This window comes from Saccostrea echinata, unplaced genomic scaffold (assembly GCF_033153115.1).
Source record: "Saccostrea echinata isolate AGI-Se365-2 ecotype Australia unplaced genomic scaffold, CSIRO_AGI_Sech_v1 ptg000002l, whole genome shotgun sequence".
Classification (NCBI taxonomy): domain Eukaryota; kingdom Metazoa; phylum Mollusca; class Bivalvia; order Ostreida; family Ostreidae; genus Saccostrea; species Saccostrea echinata.
The window spans coordinates 29,727,816-29,740,887 of record NW_026889751.1 but is presented as its reverse complement, the minus strand read 5'-3'; the positions used below and the strand labels follow the sequence as shown (position 1 = coordinate 29,740,887).

The following is a 13,072-nucleotide window of genomic DNA, read 5'->3' as shown; positions in this document are numbered from 1 at the left end:
ACCATTACTAATTATTTTAATGCATAGATTGCTTTGTAAACGCATAATAATTAACAACACTGTTTTATAATTTCAGGTTTGATGCACCATGTAGCTTTTGGAGTAGATTACATGTAAAAGTAAGTAAAATATATTTATTTGTTAATAAAAAGTAAGGTTTATTATATATTGTAGTCACAAATTATTGGATGGTACAAACATTCATTAAATATTGTGTGTCTTTCCACTGTGGTAATGATGACAATAGGAACATTATTCGAGTCATAAATTTAATTTTCCTAATTGAATAAAGGCAATTATTTTGGAGGAAATTCATGGAAATGATACTCCTCCCCTCCCCTTGTGAATTTTTCCCCCGAGATAAGAACACATCTCCTCCTTATTTGAAGATTTCTGTGACAGATTCACACTTCTCTGGAGAGTCCCCCTTTGACCTTGACCTCTGATCTAAAACCATCTGGCATGACAGAATCTGATTGGTCCTTTGCAAGGACAGCTGTGTTTCTCTGATTTGCATACATTATGATGAATGAGATTTATTGGAGAATACACTGATCTATATCAAAGTAAAAAATTAATATGCAAAGCCTGATTTACAATGATCTCTATCATAGTAAAAAAAAATTAATATGCAAAGCCTGATTTACAATGCAGTATGGCTAAGAACATTAGAATTATGATTTCTAAAAATTCTTTTTTTTTTTTAATTTATACCAAGTTTGAGAAAAATAAGAAATGGCATGTGAATTTAACAATTATTGCAAACTTATCACAAGTCTTAACATTAGTAATTTAAAACAGACTGAAGAAGGGTTGTCACAGACTTCTTTTCCAAAGCAATCAAAAAAAAAAAAAAAAAAATCAAGAGAAGTGACCTTTTTCTGACAAAAATCAAGGATTTGTGAAGCTTTTAGCTGTGTGCAAATCAAGACGGCTAGTAATGGTCGTATTTGGAAATTTTTGTTTATCGTCCACAATTTTCTCTCCTAATTTATAGGGCGCTTTCTCTCAGGGTGTTGACACAATTGATCGAACTCCATGAAATCATACTGCAGCGACACAGTGAAAAAGAGCTTGACTATGGATGGGTCATATTAAGAAGGTGTCTTTCATCTGATGATTTCATTTCCCTTCCCTCGAGCCATGCAGAATAATAGCGAAAGAATTACACTATTTCCACATCGTCTTTTCTCCTATTCATCATTTAATGTCAATTTGCACATGACCATGAACGAAATCATTCCTTCTCCCTTTCTTAACTCTTTTTATTATAGTCATCAACTAAGAAATATGCATAGAAAAGAAATTAGAACTCGATTTTAAATCAACAATTAAGTTGTAATAATTCTGCATCTTTTAATGTCCTACTTAAATGTAATGTTAGGAAATGTAGAGAACTTTGATACTGAGGAGAAAACAGGTCAGATACCTGTAAAATCAATAATCATAGATGTAAATATCCACAGGTAGAACATCCTAAAACATTCATAATATATGTGTTTTAAGCGATAGTGCTGTTATGCAGAGTCAATGGACTCATCTCAGGGCAACTCAGAGCAATGTTAATATAGCCAGGACAAAAAGATGTGGTCACATGAATGCAACATCCAGTAAAGTTTTTATAAGTTTATGCCTCAAGACCATGACCCCAGCCCCCCCCCCCCCTTTCCCCTGGACACATAAAGACACCCTCCTGAATCTTGTTTGTTTTCCTGTTATCCTTACATCCAGTTCACATATATTGAAACAGAATCTATATATTTTACTATGTTCACAGTTTTCAAAGACAAAAGAATTTTGAGCTTTCCAAAAAAATCTATTTCCCATGCCCATTCACCTGATTGTGGAAATGCCTTATCACGGAATTGACAAAAAGTTTTAGTTAATATCCTCTAGTTGAAAGGTTGTGTTTGCCTGGGATTAAGACTGCAGATCTGTGCCTCGTGGTCCTGGATACATATACACCACAAGGAAATTCACCTAGCACCTTGTATAATTTTCTGAATGATTCACAGTCATTGATAGTTCATTACTGTGATAAATCACAAATATTATATGTCCTAATTTCAAAGTGAAGCACTGAATTAAAGCTAAAATTTCTAAAAAAAAATTTCTTTCAATTTATTTTAAAACTCTCTCTCTCTTGAGATATCTCTCGCTCTCTCTCCATATATTCTTAATTCATATCTCTAGACATAGACATTTTGGAAAATTTGGTAATGACTATTAATGTTAAGTTCTACATTAAGAGTAGATCTGAAGATTTTAAGACCCAATATAGGACAATTTACATAATAATTTAAAATGCACAATGTCAAATGAAGCATCAGAGACTGTGAATGGTATTTACAAGTTACATTAACCTTCCATTGTATGAAAGCCATCAAAGATGCATAAGGTAGCAGAAGATATCATTCTGTAGAACTCAATAAGTCTATTATCTCTAAATTCCGATCATCAAATCCGATTAATTTTAAATAGATTTACTCGGAAGAAGTCATTTATGTGAGAACAAACTTCAAATACTCCAAGAGCTAGCACTTGAAAAAAAAAAATCAATCTACTAATTAAAAGTACACTAGAATCGAGTTTTTACATTATCTAGATTAGAGATTCAGGGGGGACAATTGAAAAAAATACGTAAAGTGCAGATCGCTCAGAACAAGGATCTGCTCGAGGCCTTCTTTGGTGGATAATGCCAGTATGGCCTTGTTTTTGTTGATTATTCCAGTGCAGACTTTATTTAATTATATTCCTTGGGCCGGAAACCACACATGCGGGCTCTCGAGAACTTCAGCTTTTGTTTTAGTGTTGACAATGGAAGGCACTGACATCTGACGTTTTAACACCGACTTAGAAAAGGAGCATTTAGTTGTAATTCATGAAAAGCTCAATACACATCTTAACTGTTCAATACCCCTAGACTGACAGCATACCAAGATATTTAATGTTATCTACTTGAAGGGAGGTCCTTTAATAAGTTCAATACCTACACAAAACATACACTGTACTATGATGTAAAGGAAGTATGAACTGGTGTCTGGTACATTTCTTGCAAACATCTACTGATATTGTTTTGATTTTTATACAAGAGTTTCAGTCTAAAACATACATGTTAATATATTTCGCAAGCCTATGAAAATTACATTCCTCCACAAGAAGACTTTGCTTTGCACTGTGCTGCATTTCTAGTTACCCCCCTTTTTGACAGTTACTCCCCTTGATTCCCCTCCTTTTTGACTATGTACATTCACAAGGTGTTATAACAAATGATTCATATTTAATGGACTGCTTAAGTCTATTGACTGTCAGCATGTCCACACTGCTTATTGTCCGAGTCTTTATGTACACTTGATAAAAAGTTAGCATTCCTAAATAAGACAACTTTCCCAGTGTTTGTTTCTATTGTGTGGTTTGGCTATTTACACTCGTTTTATACCTGTTATTCAATTAGTCACTGTGTTGAGGGGTTTTTTAATCGGGGTAGCCTTGCTTTCTCAGGGATCTCATCGCTGACAACTCACCACAAAGACAAACTTCCTCCATCTCTGTCTACGGTCGGAGATATCTGTAAAACATGTTATGAGAATCTTATTCAACTCCAATTCACTTGTATTATATAAAAAAAGAGCTTTTATATTGATCTAAACAATTGAAATGTACATGTGAAAAAATGAAAAAATTTGATGCTACTCAAAAGGTTTTGTTAAATGGGCAGGCATTTATGTTCGTAATGGGAATTCACTCAGTTTATTACATAGATTTTCTTTCATTCAGAGCTGAGAAGCCAAGTCTGGAATTTAATATATCTATAATAATACGTCAGCGAGGGAAAAAAGAGATTGGTCAGATCTATTCTTGTGGATGCCTTTGAACTTTTTATCTGAACTATCTATTATGTGAAACTTTATATCCGTGTACATAAAGTTATGCCGCGAAGCTTCATAATTCTGTTCATTTTATTCTTATCTATCAGTGGATGGCCAATTAATATCATTATCATCATAAAGACTGATATTGCTAAGATAAAAAAATAAAAACTATGCATCTTCTGATATTTTGTCTATCGAATCAGTGCTGGGGTCCATATAAACATTTAAGTTCCCTAGGTCCCTGTTTATATGGTGTGTATCATTAGAATTCTTTGTTTTACTTAATGGGTTTTTGATTTTGCAATCATAACACAACATCAAGCCCCTAGATAGTAATCAATATCTAAAGTCAATCCGAAGCCAGCATTTAACCAAATACACCTAATTATGAACTCTATATAAAACAATGCTTCCATTCTGCTTGATGTGTAAATGAATTGATTAATTGTCGATGATTAGATACAAGTATTGTTTCTGGGCTCATCACTTCAGAGTTGGTGCCATATGACATCGTGGGAATTCATAACAGAACATCATTTTTTGACTTTCAGCTTCAAATATATAATGCTCATATACTTTAAACATACGACAAATTTTTTAAAACAATTTTCATTACCATATTATGCAATTAAAGAAAAAAATTTACTCTTTAAAAGACTTAACATTACACATAAATATTGAAGACCTGCGGTCTCTTTTATACAAAAGGACTTTGACTTTATAAAGACCAAAAAAATAAGTTGCCAAATCATTTTCTACATTGAATGAATATATCCGAGTATGGTAGATCTATTAATCTTACGTACAAACTTGGAGAGATATTTCTTTACGAGCATTTTTTAAACAAAATTGTAATAAGTATGCCAGATTTGGATGTCCTGTTCCTCTGTTCTTTAGTAAAATTGACCTTGGGAAAGATTCAAGTATTCAAATTAGTCGTGGACGTTTTTTAAAGTCACAGCAGCACTATTGTGACATTTTTTTTGTGGAGAGAGAGATTGTTCACCACTTCATTGAATTCTTTTGCAAAAGGAAGCTTAAAAGTAAATTAAGACATTTAATGAATTTCACGGCAAATAACAAACATGCAACTTTTAATAACAATTGTTGAAAACTTCAATGTATTGTATGATGTTTAGAATGGAGAACCATTTATTGGCTACATAGCTATAACAGATAGGTGAAAAGATGAATTTAAACGCCAGGTAAACCTTGAGGCTGGAAAAATGCGAAGCGTTTAATCTAATCAAATTCATCACGGTTATATGAAGTTGGGTTTAAAATTCTTTCCCAATCAAACGATAGGTGACGGGATACTGCAAACCTTTTGTCTCAGCAAGCCAAGAGTTTGTGGGAACAATCACGGTCCTTTTCCCGCTTGGATGACGCTGTATCTCCGTTAGTGTTAGCGGTGTAACCTGAAACCGGTGCTCGTCCCCTGTGTCTTCCCCGGACCATTTGATACTATGTTTATAACGGTATACAAGACGGGGCTTGAATGCCTTATAAAATGAAGACAGTTACCCTCGTAATCGCTTAATCTACAAAATGCAACTGTAAATTGAGAAATGCTTCTTGATAAAGCATTAGATTCCACCACAAAGTCCCAATTAAAATGTGTATAACAAATATGGGAAATCGATTGGGCGGTTGAGTCTTTGAGCTGCGCTAAGACTTTTTAGAAATTATCAATTAAAGTCAAATTTGTTTGAAATTGTGTGGAGCTCCGAATACCGAAAAATGAAACAATTGTTTCATCATGATAAAAGAAGAATCCTGCATACCTTTAAAAAGAATAGTTTCCCCCGTAGTGGCCCCGTGGAATCATTGAATTGATTGGCTGGTGCCGATTAATTATTGATCAGGGTGCAATCAGACCTTTTTCAATATTCCAAAAGAACAATGCTACATCAAAAGCCATGCTAGCGAGTTTAACTTGCTGTACGTGTGTTGGTATGGGATTTACGTGAGATTCGAAAGGAACCATTGGGATTTCTTATGGCCGCTGAGGTAGGATATATTCCTTAAGGTGAAATTACCTCATACTTTATCGTGCAAGATAATCAGCTAATTGCGATAAGCATCCCCCTAAGCATTCTTATAGAGTCCGGGAATCCCCCCTCAGACTCCCAGCGTACTATTGGAGAACTATACTTCTGGATCACGTGACATCTTTACTTGTAAATTAAGAATACTCAACTGCTGTCTTGTTTTTTTTTGTTTTTTTTTTTCATTTTTAATCAATAATATAATTATGACGAGTTATGTCAACTGCGTGTGTTCGAGATCCTATCTGCTTTATATTGACAGATTCTGAATTCACTGTGCGCTAAAGAATTCATATCAATTCCCTCGGTAAATTGGTCAGTCTCAAGTTAGTAGAGAAATAAACTTGGTTCGTCAATTTAATGTTTTTTCGAAAATAAATAAATAAATAATAATAATGAAGCAACACTGCGTAAGTAATGAATGAAGATAGATACGCAATGACTCCAGCTAAATATCCATTGACATTTCTTACTGTTGTGGGAATTCGGTGTTTCTCTTTCAAATGAGAAAGCAGTCGTTTGTACACGAGAAAGAATTTTTTTGAAGTGACATTTCTAATTTCTCAGCGAGAATTCTATTTTTATTTTTATGCAATCGCCTGCCAAAAATTTCCCTCATTCGAACACTATCAGATTCTGTCTGAGGGTCACGTTCCTGATGCCTGCCTCCCACGTCCTTAAAACCAAAAAGAGTAAAATTAGATCTATACGTGCAGTGACATTTATGTAGCAAAATGGTTTGTGAAAGTTTGCTGTAATGTGTTATAGATTTTATGAATTATTAAATAATCTTTATGGTCAAGCAGTTTCCCGTGTCACGTTCCGTGTTACTGTATCGCCCATTTCATGCACTCATACCTTTATTCGAACACAGAAGTGAGGGCCTTATTGGAAGTGTTTCCAGCTTTTTTGATAGAGAGAGCTTTTTGGTGATATTTGGGTACACTTAAAGATGGGTTGGTAATCTCTTTGTTTTTCACACAAATTTAAAGTCCATTAAAACTCATCGAAGCGGATACACAAACCAAAATTTATAAAACTGGTCCTCGAGAATATGAATGTCTTATCGGGAAATATAATCACAGTGTTGTTTAAGGGAGCTCGCTTTACCCCTCCCAAGACGGGTATGACTAATTTACGAAGACGGGGTTACCCAGGTGGTGTAGCATTCGATCAGCTGAATTGGGCAGATTTAAGTGATAGCATAGGTAATACAAGATATCATCTACTGAAATCCTCCCGATTTTCCTCACCGGCAATACAATGGATTTCAAAAGACATGCACCGCAAACACGTTATCTTTTGTAATCTAGTGTAGGACATTCTTCTGATATTAATTGGCCGAATAAAGATAATTCAATCAATTCAATGGATTTGAATGAGATTAAAGGCTAATATTAATAATATTATACTGTCATGCAATTTCATGCATATTTATATCTCATGGTCATGGGAGAATTACATTTCGAGCTGCACCGGAAGTAGGAGAAGATAATCCCTCTCGATTATCATTATTCTGACTGCAGCAAGTCAGCTGGGAAAGAATGTAAATAACACTATTCTATTCGGATCACAGTTTAATAGTTATTTTCATTCAGAAATATACAGTTAAAAACTGGTTAGCCGTCCATAAAATGGCTTTATTGGGTTTCCATGAATTAGCTTCATCTGCGATAAGCATCGGTCCAGATGAACGACGAGTTTTTGATGACAATCGGCCATTCATAACATACTTTTTAAATTACTCAGGTAGGCGATAATCTTGTGCAAACTTTAATCGTCTTAATGCGCCCTCGGTGAGGACAAACTACGGCCCGGTGGGACACAGGGGAAGATGTTTTGACATAATCTAGTATTGATTGTTAAGACATGCCTTATCCGACAGATATCAACATGTCTTTAAAAGTCTGTCTGGATGATATTTCTTTTGTAGTGGAATATGGATATGATATTGACATACATATTAACACCTAAATTCCGTCTTTTTAGAGGAGTTTTGAGGTTGGCTTTGTCACCCGGCTTAACGGCATGTCGCTAACTGAGATCGGGCCATCGAATGGCTTTATGTAATGACTTCATATTGAAAATGTTTGCTCTTATTGATCTTTTTCAGTCTTTTGATTGTTAAAATAGTTTTTAACGATAAGCAATTGTAGGCGAACCTCGGGGACATTATACCACCCTGTGCTCACTTCTTTTAATTTTCCATCGAATGTGTCGAGGAATAAAAATCAAAGTCTTTTGTTGTCCTTTCTTGGCGAACGTTTTAACTAATATCAGAAAATGATTCGTTCTTAGTCGACTCTCATTTCATGCTAAGCCTTGTATTTGAAATCACTTATTTGTAATCACTTTCTCGTACACATCTTTTCAATTATGTATTCATACGCACGATGTAGCCATTCATTGAACATGAATTTGATACTTTATGATGAGCTCACTTTGTAACACAACTTGACTCGCCTAATTACAGATGGTGGCCAAACAAAGTGTATCTGTTTTGTACAACCTTCTTTATGGGGGATTTTTACCTGTTAGCACTTGTACATAAGTTAATGTAAGTGGCAAAATAGCGAAACAAATTTTCTAAAAGCGTGAAACTGAACGAGCCCTAAGTACCGTGTTCTTCAGTTTCTTGAGTTTTGTAAAGTGGCGGTCGTTTGAAGTAATGCCTCTGCTTTCATCCAAACTCTGAGTCTGGCAGGAAACAGGGACTGGCCACTCACTGGGCACTGGCCAATAGTCATTTTAAAAGCATTGCTGTGTTTACAAACATCTGCCCCAAATTCTTACTCGTGAATACAATTTAGTGTGATACTAAATTAAGTAATCTATTTATAAAGCGAGTTTATACATATAGAAAAATATTTTGTGTCTTAGCTAATATAATGAGTCTTAACGTCAGATTAGCTAATTTTTAAATTTTACAAACGTTCTTTGTGGTCAAATATTGGCATTCCTTCCCTGGGTTGTCTGTTAATTATCAAGGTAGCGTGTTGGTCCTTGAAATTCCTCCCCAACTCGCGTCTCTCTTTCTCCACTCTCCATCAAACCACAAGGGTTCCCTATGTCACCTGTAAGCTTTACAGAAACAATTCACTTCGGAATATACTCACTGGAATGTGTTTGATATTTTTTTTTCCCTCAAGAAGTGTGGGAAAATTCGGAATGTGGCATCACGTCTAAAAATAAATTCTCAAAGAACCAAAACCTGATATGCCATAAATACTGAGATTTTATCGCCCGTAATTTGTTGCATTACATGTACATAGATTTTGTATATTTTTCCTGCATCAGCGTGTAATGAGCGCGCGGGCGGTCGCGATAATCAACGCCCAGTTTGTGATAGTGAGGGTTAGCACAGCTTCAGCAGGGGCAGTCTATAGATGACTTTTGACCTAATGACAGGTTTTGTTACTTTTAGTGACCTTTCTTGGTGAGGTTTTAAATTGGAAAACATTGTTTTCGTAGGTATTTTGATTTGTCATAATTTTTACTTTTTCTGAGGGTCGTGTTTGCTCTGTTCACAACTGCTATTGTTTATATTGACTTTGGGCATTATTACTGTTCGTTATTTTCACATTTCATTGCATGATAGGTTTTGGACTGATTGTGGTATTTGTTTAGTTGAAAAAAAAAAGTTCTTATTTTTATTTTTTCAGAAAATGATTTGTTTCTTAATCTGCACGGTTAGGAATGACAGCGCCCTCTCGTGTTTATGTTTTGTCTAAACCTTTCAGGGGGTGCCCGAGTTTAAAATTGTCAAACTGAAGTAATAAGTTAATTGACATTAATGGAATCATATTTGTAAACAACTGTTTTAAACAAGACGAGATTGTGTCTGATCTGCCGATTTTTCAGTTTTGCGGCTATCACTAATATCAGAACATACTCGTCCGAAGATTTCGTATTCATAACCCTCTTCTTCTACACGCTGTCTTTTTAAACCATCGTGTTAGAGATTGAAGCATTCCAATGATACCGGCATTGTTTTAAGTATCTGGTCCACATTTCGAACGATTTATCAAATTATCGCATATACTATTGCTTTACTTTAAGTCAACTTTCTGACTAGAATTGGCTCGTGGTGCCATTAAAAAAAATGTTTCATTCTTTACATATTTTCAGAGCCGCTTTGGATTGGTGAATCTGAGAGACAGAAGCGGGAGACAGGGAACCGAGTAAGTGATTTCTTTTTTTTAATATCTTGTGCTTATCAATCACTATGCAGTTATTCCTCATGCCTTCGTCGGAACCAAAAAAATTGGTTCTTTTTTAGCAAGATTATCACAGCGTGGATGTTCCTCAACAGTCAAACCTTGACATATTTACTCTGCTAAAATACAATGTCCATATGTCAAATGGAAGCCATATGCTTTGTCATGGGCCGGCTTCTTTGCGCGTGGGAATGTTTTTAAGTAGAGATATGTGATACCCTTGGCTCGCGTGCGCCTACGACGCATAGTAAAAGTATAATCACGTGTTCTCAATGAAAAAATTTGCAAGAACAGCTACTTGAAACGCGCATCTCTTCTAACCAGTTCCAAATTTGTTGATTTGCTGAACGATTAAATGCCTCGTCTTTAAAATCTGCAGAGTTTTTGAGATTTGTAAATTGTTGACTGAGAGCGCGTGCCGTGGTATATGGCGTTTTCAATCTTGGGGCTCTGGGGGAAAGGAAATTTGCTTGACTGTTTATGATCCGTCTTCCCTAATGACTTGCCAATGTGTCGATAATTTCCTCCAAGCCACAAAACTGTTACAAAGTGAAATACTGAAATATTGGCGGTGATTTTTATTTATGTCCTTTGCCGGCTGACCCTTCCCTCTCTGGTTTGGTTTTGACAGCAAGTATTGGAGATAGTGTCATTGGTAGAGCGATCTTATAGTATGACACACGACAGATCCCGAAAATGTTCGGTGTTTTTCCCGGCTTTGATTGTAGCTCCGGGTTTTATCTCGGGAGTCAGGCCTGTCGTTAGGACGAGTCAGCGCTTTCGGTTTATATAATATGTCTATTCTTGATGAAAGAAAAAGTCATAAACAGGAAGTAGAGATCAAAGTTCATTGCATATATACTTTACAGATGGCAGACTAGAGTTAAGAGGAAAGGGTTTTTTTTTTTTAAATAATGGGTCAGATATACACATGTCCCCTGAAGGTTAGCAGAGCCAGATGTCTTTGTTGACCCAAAACCATATGCCACAAGTAAATTAAACTTCAACCCTGGTCGCTCATAGACTGCAGTGGAGTGGAGCGCTCCAAAAATCAATGGCATTACAGAGACGTTTTTAACCTGTAGAGCGAGGCCTCGACCGAGCATGTGCGCGTGCTTCGCTAGACGGTTAAAGTCACTAAAATATGCTGGCAAAAAAGTAGAACACAATAAAAAAGGCACTAATTTCGGGGCAGATGTGGAGAAAAGAAAAAAAGGAAGACTTTTGTGTTTTAATGACAGAAGCTCCGAGTTTTACAAAGACTCAACAGGTGTGAAGGAGGAGGATGCTGACCATTGCTTTTTAGAGGTCTCGGACACAATGTCTTCCACAGAAACCGATTCCAATCAAAGACTACGTGTCACACAGATCAATTATTTCTAAAATCGCCAGACTCCATCCACCAACATTTTCTGAAGCAGCAACCGGTCTCTAAATGTCAACCATAGGTCACGCGACAAGCACCTGCTAAAAAGCAACTAGTGCTAAGTTCAGAAATCTTCTTTTGGAAACTAAAATTAATGCCAAAAAGCAAAGAATACAAAGATGAAGTTAAATCATTTAAAAAAAACATTCAAACTTATTTTAAGGAATGATGAAAAACAGAAGGCATACATCAGATAATAGAATTAAGATCTGTGTGTTCGGTATCCATCACATTACAAGCACGGATTTGTTCTGTTACATCCCTATTTTTTTTTTTTTTAATAAAGTTTCATATTTTCTCAACTCTGATTCCTTAACCTGTAATTTTTATTTTGAGTCTCAAAATAAAAATTACAGGTTTTCAAAATTACAAATTTTCCAATCTGTGTGTTCCCGGTGTAATATTGTAAATTTTGTATTTTCTGTAAATTCAGAGGTGATGTCCTTGCGTTCCATCTTTGAAAAGTTCGATTATAATTTTATATCCCTTAATATACAAGTAGAACTGCCTTGATAAACAATCAAATATTCAATTGTTGAATAAAGAGATGGTACGACTATAAAGAGATGAGCGAAGAGGTGTTAAAACTGCAAGACGACCCAAGTCGCCGTGTTTAGACGTTCTGCACAACAATCTCTATTTATTCATTGTAAACAAAGATTTACCGTTGTACGCATTGTACCTCATATCATTTCTATAACAAATGTGCATAAAAAGCTTATCTGTCTCAATCATGTATCAATTTTACAATCAGAAAATGCAAAACAGGACTAAATAAACAGCGGCTTTTTGTTATGTACACATCATTGGAAGAAATCTCCGATAGCCGACTGTTAATATGTAAATAGAATAAAACAAATTATTTCTGTGCCAAACATTCATACAAATTTCCATTCATTTTTGCAAATTTGCAATTTTCATTTATTTTTAAATTCATTTCTTAAAAAAAGTAAGCTTATTTTAGAAGCGAGGCAGAAGGCGAATCAATTATAGACTTGGAGAAATGACTCACTGCTCTAATTTCTGTTTTTATTGACACTTTCTACTGAACACAACAAAGAAAACACTCCACATGTCATTAATTTTTAGAAAACAATAGAAAATGGTGATAAACCCGTATTCAATGGAGCTTGTTTCAGTAGGTATACGACATATGTTGTGTTTTCGCTCCACCTGTCATAGGACATCCCTCATCATTTGACAACAAAGGGGGCTAAGGTGACCTCAAAATGAAAGAAACCGGCATGTTGTAACGAATTTAGACACGTTAATGTACCAATGTTTATATACAACAAATTTTAAATATTTTTATAAGATGTTATCTGAGTTAATGTGTTAGAAGCTGGAATCCAAGCCCCTATCATCGTACGAATTCGTGTTAGCATGTCCATTAATAAAAACAAATCTATCCAACTGCGATGAATGATGCCAAAAGTCGCTTTCATTATTTTTATCCCAAATTTTCTCATTAATGGATCACCACTCGTTACATTTTAAAATTTGCTAAAA

At 35.2% G+C, this 13,072-nt stretch overlaps 1 protein-coding gene and 1 long non-coding RNA gene across 4 annotated transcripts in view; one reads left to right on the top strand and one right to left on the bottom strand.

Moving 5' to 3' along the window:
- LOC133176928 (delta-like protein 1) overlaps positions 1-13,072 on the top strand; it is a 30,792-nt gene that overhangs the window by 6,780 nt on the left and 10,940 nt on the right. For 2 of the 3 annotated variants that reach the window (XM_061312006.1, XM_061311993.1), the window contains exons 2-3: positions 77-119; positions 10,049-10,101. The gene's annotated coding sequence lies outside the window, so the exon portion shown is untranslated. Of the gene's footprint in view, positions 1-76; positions 120-5,717; positions 5,883-10,048; positions 10,102-13,072 lie in introns of those variants that run through there. The other variant, XM_061311998.1, reaches the window with a different exon arrangement.
- On the bottom strand, positions 1,842-5,461 carry LOC133202510 (uncharacterized). The gene is made up of 3 exons (XR_009723252.1): positions 5,197-5,461; positions 3,440-3,568; positions 1,842-2,000 (listed from the first exon to the last, which is right to left on the bottom strand). It is a non-coding gene; the product is annotated as an uncharacterized LOC133202510 (long non-coding RNA).